The sequence below is a fragment of the Oryzias latipes genome, chromosome 3, assembly GCF_002234675.1.
Source record: "Oryzias latipes chromosome 3, ASM223467v1".
In the NCBI taxonomy this organism is placed as follows: domain Eukaryota; kingdom Metazoa; phylum Chordata; class Actinopteri; order Beloniformes; family Adrianichthyidae; genus Oryzias; species Oryzias latipes.
Window position 1 is genome coordinate 1683397 of NC_019861.2, and position 7500 is coordinate 1690896.

At 52.9% G+C, this 7500-nt stretch overlaps 11 non-coding genes across 11 annotated transcripts; all 11 read left to right on the forward strand.

The window, feature by feature from the left end:
- Nucleotides 1-239: 239 nt before the first annotated feature.
- LOC111947194 lies at nt 240-358 on the forward strand. The gene has a single exon (XR_002873017.1). It is a non-coding gene; the product is annotated as a 5S ribosomal RNA (ribosomal RNA).
- Nucleotides 359-944: 586 nt separating this feature from the next.
- On the forward strand, nt 945-1063 carry LOC111947196. The gene has a single exon (XR_002873019.1). It is a non-coding gene; the product is annotated as a 5S ribosomal RNA (ribosomal RNA).
- A 588-nt stretch (nt 1064-1651) lies between these two features.
- Nucleotides 1652-1770, forward strand: LOC111947244. The gene has a single exon (XR_002873067.1). It is a non-coding gene; the product is annotated as a 5S ribosomal RNA (ribosomal RNA).
- Nucleotides 1771-2373: 603 nt separating this feature from the next.
- Nucleotides 2374-2492, forward strand: LOC111947197. The gene has a single exon (XR_002873020.1). It is a non-coding gene; the product is annotated as a 5S ribosomal RNA (ribosomal RNA).
- Nucleotides 2493-3080: 588 nt separating this feature from the next.
- LOC111947198 lies at nt 3081-3199 on the forward strand. The gene has a single exon (XR_002873021.1). It is a non-coding gene; the product is annotated as a 5S ribosomal RNA (ribosomal RNA).
- A 601-nt stretch (nt 3200-3800) lies between these two features.
- On the forward strand, nt 3801-3919 carry LOC111947199. The gene has a single exon (XR_002873022.1). It is a non-coding gene; the product is annotated as a 5S ribosomal RNA (ribosomal RNA).
- A 590-nt stretch (nt 3920-4509) lies between these two features.
- LOC111947200 lies at nt 4510-4628 on the forward strand. The gene has a single exon (XR_002873023.1). It is a non-coding gene; the product is annotated as a 5S ribosomal RNA (ribosomal RNA).
- Nucleotides 4629-5222: 594 nt separating this feature from the next.
- On the forward strand, nt 5223-5341 carry LOC111947201. The gene has a single exon (XR_002873024.1). It is a non-coding gene; the product is annotated as a 5S ribosomal RNA (ribosomal RNA).
- Nucleotides 5342-5928: 587 nt separating this feature from the next.
- On the forward strand, nt 5929-6047 carry LOC111947202. Its single transcript, XR_002873025.1, has one exon. It is a non-coding gene; the product is annotated as a 5S ribosomal RNA (ribosomal RNA).
- Nucleotides 6048-6640: 593 nt separating this feature from the next.
- LOC111947203 lies at nt 6641-6759 on the forward strand. The gene has a single exon (XR_002873026.1). It is a non-coding gene; the product is annotated as a 5S ribosomal RNA (ribosomal RNA).
- Nucleotides 6760-7344: 585 nt separating this feature from the next.
- Nucleotides 7345-7463, forward strand: LOC111947204. Its single transcript, XR_002873027.1, has one exon. It is a non-coding gene; the product is annotated as a 5S ribosomal RNA (ribosomal RNA).
- The last annotated feature ends 37 nt before the right edge of the window (nt 7464-7500 follow it).

The following is a 7500-nucleotide window of genomic DNA, read 5'->3' on the forward strand; positions in this document are numbered from 1 at the left end:
GCCTGCACCCTCTAGAAACGCTGCCGTCTCGGTGACGAGCCCACGCAGGTGTGTGTGTGTGGAAGGCCGCTGTGGCGCACCTGCTGGGGTGAAAGGTCACCGTTTTGGCTGCAGGTGGGTGTGTCCGCTCAGCAGGTGCACCAATCAGTGCCACAGAGTGAGTGGGTGAAGGGGCGCTGGGAGCAGGCAGGAGTCTGGTGCAGGCAGCGCTTAAAGGGCTCTGCTCCACACAACCCTTCGCTTACGGCCATACCACCCTGAACACGCCCGATCTCGTCCGATCTCGGAAGCTAAGCAGGGTCGGGCCTGGTTAGTACTTGGATGGGAGACCGCCTGGGAATACCAGGTGCTGTAAGTTTTCCGCTTTTGCTGGCATCCACCAAAGAGAAGGAAAATCACTCACACACCCCACAACAGCTTTGGGTACTTTGGTTTCCTTGTCATGCAATTGTGTCTTTCTTTTTTTTTCTGACACCACCCTTCTGTGACACATACAGCCACCAGAGAGCGCACCTGCCAGGAAATCAAACACACAGCTTTGGGTTTCTTTTCTTTTCTTTTTCTTTTCTTTCTTTTCTTTTCTTTTCTTTTCTTTTCTTTTCTTTTTTTTTTTTTTTTTTTTTTTTTTCTCTGACATGACCGTCCGGGCTTCATCCAAACTCTTCAGCGAGCTGCAGGGCAGTCAGCGCCGAGGTGCAAATGCACAAGCCTGCACCCTCTAGAAACGCTGCCGTCTCGGTGACGAGCCCCGCAGGTGTGTGTGTGTGGAAGGCCTCTTTGGCGCACCTGCTGGGGTGAAAGGTCACCGTTTTGGCTGCAGGTGGGTGTGTCCGCTCAGCAGGTGCACCAATCAGCGCACAGAGTGAGTGGGTGAAGGGGCGCTGGGAGCAGGCAGGAGTCTGGTGCAGGCAGCGCTTAAAGGGCTCTGCTCCACACAACCCTTCGCTTACGGCCATACCACCCTGAACACGCCCGATCTCGTCCGATCTCGGAAGCTAAGCAGGGTCGGGCCTGGTTAGTACTTGGATGGGAGACCGCCTGGGAATACCAGGTGCTGTAAGTTTTCCGGCTTTTGCTGGCATCCACCAAAGAGAAGGAAAATCACTCACACACCCCACAACAGCTTTGGGTACTTTGGTTTCCTTGTCATGCATTTGTGTCTTTGTTTTTATTTTTCTGACACCACCGTTCTGTGACACATACAGCCACCAGAGAGCGCACCGGCCAGGAAATCAAACACACAGCTTTGGGTTTCTTGCTTTTTCATGTCCTTCTGTGTCTTTCTTTTCTTTTCTTTTCTTTTCTTTTTCTTTTTTTTTTTTTTTTTTTTTTCTCTGACATGACCGTCCGGGCTTCATCCAAACTCTTCAGCGAGCTGCAGGGCAGTCAGCGCCGAGGTGCAAATGCACAAGCCTGCACCCTCTAGAAACGCTGCCGTCTCGGTGACGAGCCCACGCAGGTGTGTGTGTGTGGAAGGCCGCTGTGGCGCACCTGCTGGGGTGAAAGGTCACCGTTTTGGCTGCAGGTGGGTGTGTCCGCTCAGCAGGTGCACCAATCAGTGGCACAGAGTGAGTGGGTGAAGGGGCCGCTGGGAGCAGGCAGGAGTCTGGTGCAGGCAGCGCTTAAAGGGCTCTGCTCCACACAACCCTTCGCTTACGGCCACACCACCCTGAACACGCCCGATCTCGTCCGATCTCGGAAGCTAAGCAGGGTCGGGCCTGGTTAGTACTTGGATGGGAGACCGCCTGGGAATACCAGGTGCTGTAAGTTTTCCGGCTTTTGCTGGCATCCACCAAAGAGAAGGAAAATCACTCACACACCCCCACAAACAGCTTTGGGTACTTTGGTTTCCTTGTCATGCATTTGTGTCTTTGTTTTTATTTTTCTGACACCACCGTTCTGTGACACATACAGCCACCAGAGAGCGCACCGGCCAGGAAATCAAACACACAGCTTTGGGTTTCTTGCTTTTTCATGTCCTTCTGTTCTTTTCTTTTCTTTTCTTTTCTTTTCTTTTCTTTTCTTTTCTTTTTCTTTTTTTTTTTTTTTTTTTCTCTGACATGACCGTCCGGGCTTCATCCAAACTCTTCAGCGAGCTGCAGGGCAGTCAGCGCCGAGGTGCAAATGCACAAGCCTGCACCCTCTAGAAACGCTGCCGTCTCGGTGACGAGCCCACGCAGGTGTGTGTGTGTGGAAGGCCGCTTGTGGCGCACCTGCTGGGGTGAAAGGTCACCGTTTTGGCTGCAGGTGGGTGTGTCCGCTCAGCAGGTGCACCAATCAGTGGCACAGAGTGAGTGGGTGAAGGGGCCGCTGGGAGCAGGCAGGAGTCTGGTGCAGGCAGCGCTTAAAGGGCTCTGCTCCACACAACCCTTCGCTTACGGCCATACCACCCTGAACACGCCCGATCTCGTCCGATCTCGGAAGCTAAGCAGGGTCGGGCCTGGTTAGTACTTGGATGGGAGACCGCCTGGGAATACCAGGTGCTGTAAGTTTTCCGGCTTTTGCTGGCATCCACCAAAGAGAAGGAAAATCACTCACACACCCCCACAAACAGCTTTGGGTACTTTGGTTTCCTTGTCATGCATTTGTGTCTTTGTTTTTATTTTTCTGACACCACCGTTCTGTGACACATACAGCCACCAGAGAGCGCACCGGCCAGGAAATCAAACACACAGCTTTGGTTTCTTGCTTTTTCATGTCCTTCTGTGTCTTTCTTTTCTTTTCTTTTCTTTTCTTTTTCTTTTTTTTTTTTTTTTTTTTTCTCTGACATGACCGTCCGGGCTTCATCCAAACTCTTCAGCGAGCTGCAGGGCAGTCAGCGCCGAGGTGCAAATGCACAAGCCTGCACCCTCTAGAAACGCTGCCGTCTCGGTGACGAGCCCACGCAGGTGTGTGTGTGTGGAAGGCCGCTGTGGCGCACCTGCTGGGGTGAAAGGTCACCGTTTTGGCTGCAGGTGGGTGTGTCCGCTCAGCAGGTGCACCAATCAGTGGCACAGAGTGAGTGGGTGAAGGGGCCGCTGGGAGCAGGCAGGAGTCTGGTGCAGGCAGCGCTTAAAGGGCTCTGCTCCACACAACCCTTCGCTTACGGCCATACCACCCTGAACACGCCCGATCTCGTCCGATCTCGGAAGCTAAGCAGGGTCGGGCCTGGTTAGTACTTGGATGGGAGACCGCCTGGGAATACCAGGTGCTGTAAGTTTTCCGGCTTTTGCTGGCATCCACCAAAGAGAAGGAAAATCACTCACACACCCCCACAAACAGCTTTGGGTACTTTGGTTTCCTTGTCATGCATTTGTGTCTTTGGTTTTTATTTTTCTGACACCACCGTTCTGTGACACATACAGCCACCAGAGAGCGCACCGGCCAGGAAATCAAACACACAGCTTTGGGTTTCTTGCTTTTTCATGTCCTTCTGTGTCTTTCTTTTCTTTTCTTTTCTTTTCTTTTCTTTTCTTTTCTTTTTTTTTTTTTTTTTTTTTTTCTCTGACATGACCGTCCGGGCTTCATCCAAACTCTTCAGCGAGCTGCAGGGCAGTCAGCGCCGAGGTGCAAATGCACAAGCCTGCACCCTCTAGAAACGCTGCCGTCTCGGTGACGAGCCCACGCAGGTGTGTGTGTGTGGAAGGCCGCTGTGGCGCACCTGCTGGGGTGAAAGGTCACCGTTTTGGCTGCAGGTGGGTGTGTCCGCTCAGCAGGTGCACCAATCAGTGGCACAGAGTGAGTGGGTGAAGGGGCCGCTGGGAGCAGGCAGGAGTCTGGTGCAGGCAGCGCTTAAAGGGCTCTGCTCCACACAACCCTTCGCTTACGGCCATACCACCCTGAACACGCCCGATCTCGTCCGATCTCGGAAGCTAAGCAGGGTCGGGCCTGGTTAGTACTTGGATGGGAGACCGCCTGGGAATACCAGGTGCTGTAAGTTTTCCGGCTTTTGCTGGCATCCACCAAAGAGAAGGAAAATCACTCACACACCCCCACAAACAGCTTTGGGTACTTTGGTTTCCTTGTCATGCATTTGTGTCTTTGGTTTTTATTTTTCTGACACCACCGTTCTGTGACACATACAGCCACCAGAGAGCGCACCGGCCAGGAAATCAAACACACAGCTTTGGGTTTCTTGCTTTTCATGTCCTTCTGTGTCTTTTCTTTTCTTTTCTTTTCTTTTCTTTTTCTTTTTTTTTTTTTTTTTTTTTCTCTGACATGACCGTCCGGGCTTCATCCAAACTCTTCAGCGAGCTGCAGGGCAGTCAGCGCCGAGGTGCAAATGCACAAGCCTGCACCCTCTAGAAACGCTGCCGTCTCGGTGACGAGCCCACGCAGGTGTGTGTGTGTGGAAGGCCGCTGTGGCGCACCTGCTGGGGTGAAAGGTCACCGTTTTGGCTGCAGGTGGGTGTGTCCGCTCAGCAGGTGCACCAATCAGTGGCACAGAGTGAGTGGGTGAAGGGGCCGCTGGGAGCAGGCAGGAGTCTGGTGCAGGCAGCGCTTAAAGGGCTCTGCTCCACACAACCCTTCGCTTACGGCCATACCACCCTGAACACGCCCGATCTCGTCCGATCTCGGAAGCTAAGCAGGGTCGGGCCTGGTTAGTACTTGGATGGGAGACCGCCTGGGAATACCAGGTGCTGTAAGTTTTCCGGCTTTTGCTGGCATCCACCAAAGAGAAGGAAAATCACTCACACACCCCCACAAACAGCTTTGGGTACTTTGGTTTCCTTGTCATGCATTGTGTCTTTGTTTTTATTTTTCTGACACCACCGTTCTGTGACACATACAGCCACCAGAGAGCGCACCGGCCAGGAAATCAAACACACAGCTTTGGGTTTCTTGCTTTTTTTTCTCTTCTTTTCTTTTCTTTTCTTTTCTTTTCTTTTCTTTTCTTTTCTTTTTCTTTTTTTTTTTTTTTTTTTTCTCTGACATGACCGTCCGGGCTTCATCCAAACTCTTCAGCGAGCTGCAGGGCAGTCAGCGCCGAGGTGCAAATGCACAAGCCTGCACCCTCTAGAAACGCTGCCGTCTCGGTGACGAGCCCACGCAGGTGTGTGTGTGGAAGGCCGCTGTGGCGCACCTGCTGGGGTGAAAGGTCACCGTTTTGGCTGCAGGTGGGTGTGTCCGCTCAGCAGGTGCACCAATCAGTGGCACAGAGTGAGTGGGTGAAGGGGCCGCTGGGAGCAGGCAGGAGTCTGGTGCAGGCAGCGCTTAAAGGGCTCTGCTCCACACAACCCTTCGCTTACGGCCATACCACCCTGAACACGCCCGATCTCGTCCGATCTCGGAAGCTAAGCAGGGTCGGGCCTGGTTAGTACTTGGATGGGAGACCGCCTGGGAATACCAGGTGCTGTAAGTTTTCCGGCTTTTGCTGGCATCCACCAAAGAGAAGGAAAATCACTCACACACCCCACAAACAGCTTTGGGTACTTTGGTTTCCTTGTCATGCATTGTGTCTTTGTTTTTATTTTTCTGACACCACCGTTCTGTGACACATACAGCCACCAGAGAGCGCACCGGCCAGGAAATCAAACACACAGCTTTGGGTTTCTTGCTTTTCTTGTCTTCTGTGTCTTTCTTTTCTTTTCTTTTCTTTTCTTTTTCTTTTTTTTTTTTTTTTTTTTTTTCTCTGACATGACCGTCCGGGCTTCATCCAAACTCTTCAGCGAGCTGCAGGGCAGTCAGCGCCGAGGTGCAAATGCACAAGCCTGCACCCTCTAGAAACGCTGCCGTCTCGGTGACGAGCCCACGCAGGTGTGTGTGTGTGGAAGGCCGCTGTGGCGCACCTGCTGGGGTGAAAGGTCACCGTTTTGGCTGCAGGTGGGTGTGTCCGCTCAGCAGGTGCACCAATCAGTGGCACAGAGTGAGTGGGTGAAGGGGCCGCTGGGAGCAGGCAGGAGTCTGGTGCAGGCAGCGCTTAAAGGGCTCTGCTCCACACAACCCTTCGCTTACGGCCATACCACCCTGAACACGCCCGATCTCGTCCGATCTCGGAAGCTAAGCAGGGTCGGGCCTGGTTAGTACTTGGATGGGAGACCGCCTGGGAATACCAGGTGCTGTAAGTTTTCCGGCTTTTGCTGGCATCCACCAAAGAGAAGGAAAATCACTCACACACCCCACAAACAGCTTTGGGTACTTTGGTTTCCTTGTCATGCATTTGTGTCTTTGGTTTTTATTTTTCTGACACCACCGTTCTGTGACACATACAGCCACCAGAGAGCGCACCGGCCAGGAAATCAAACACACAGCTTTGGGTTTCTTGCTTTTCTTTCCTTCTGTGTCTTTCTTTTCTTTTCTTTTCTTTTCTTTTCTTTTCTTTTTTTTTTTTTTTTTTTTTTTCTCTGACATGACCGTCCGGGCTTCATCCAAACTCTTCAGCGAGCTGCAGGGCAGTCAGCGCCGAGGTGCAAATGCACAAGCCTGCACCCTCTAGAAACGCTGCCGTCTCGGTGACGAGCCCACGCAGGTGTGTGTGTGTGGAAGGCCGCTGTGGCGCACCTGCTGGGGTGAAAGGTCACCGTTTTGGCTGCAGGTGGGTGTGTCCGCTCAGCAGGTGCACCAATCAGTGGCACAGAGTGAGTGGGTGAAGGGGCCGCTGGGAGCAGGCAGGAGTCTGGTGCAGGCAGCGCTTAAAGGGCTCTGCTCCACACAACCCTTCGCTTACGGCCATACCACCCTGAACACGCCCGATCTCGTCCGATCTCGGAAGCTAAGCAGGGTCGGGCCTGGTTAGTACTTGGATGGGAGACCGCCTGGGAATACCAGGTGCTGTAAGTTTTCCGGCTTTTGCTGGCATCCACCAAAGAGAAGGAAAATCACTCACACACCCCACAAACAGCTTTGGGTACTTTGGTTTCCTTGTCATGCATTGTGTCTTTGTTTTTTTTTTCTGACACCACCGTTCTGTGACACATACAGCCACCAGAGAGCGCACGGCCAGGAAATCAAACACACAGCTTTGGTTTCTTGCTTTTTCATGTCCTTCTGTGTCTTTCTTTTCTTTTCTTTTCTTTTCTTTTTCTTTTTTTTTTTTTTTTTTTTTTCTCTGACATGACCGTCCGGGCTTCATCCAAACTCTTCAGCGAGCTGCAGGGCAGTCAGCGCCGAGGTGCAAATGCACAAGCCTGCACCCTCTAGAAACGCTGCCGTCTCGGTGACGAGCCCACGCAGGTGTGTGTGTGTGGAAGGCCGCTGTGGCGCACCTGCTGGGGTGAAAGGTCACCGTTTTGGCTGCAGGTGGGTGTGTCCGCTCAGCAGGTGCACCAATCAGTGGCACAGAGTGAGTGGGTGAAGGGGCCGCTGGGAGCAGGCAGGAGTCTGGTGCAGGCAGCGCTTAAAGGGCTCTGCTCCACACAACCCTTCGCTTACGGCCATACCACCCTGAACACGCCCGATCTCGTCCGATCTCGGAAGCTAAGCAGGGTCGGGCCTGGTTAGTACTTGGATGGGAGACCGCCTGGGAATACCAGGTGCTGTAAGTTTTCCGGCTTTTGCTGGCATCCACCAAAGAGAAGGAAA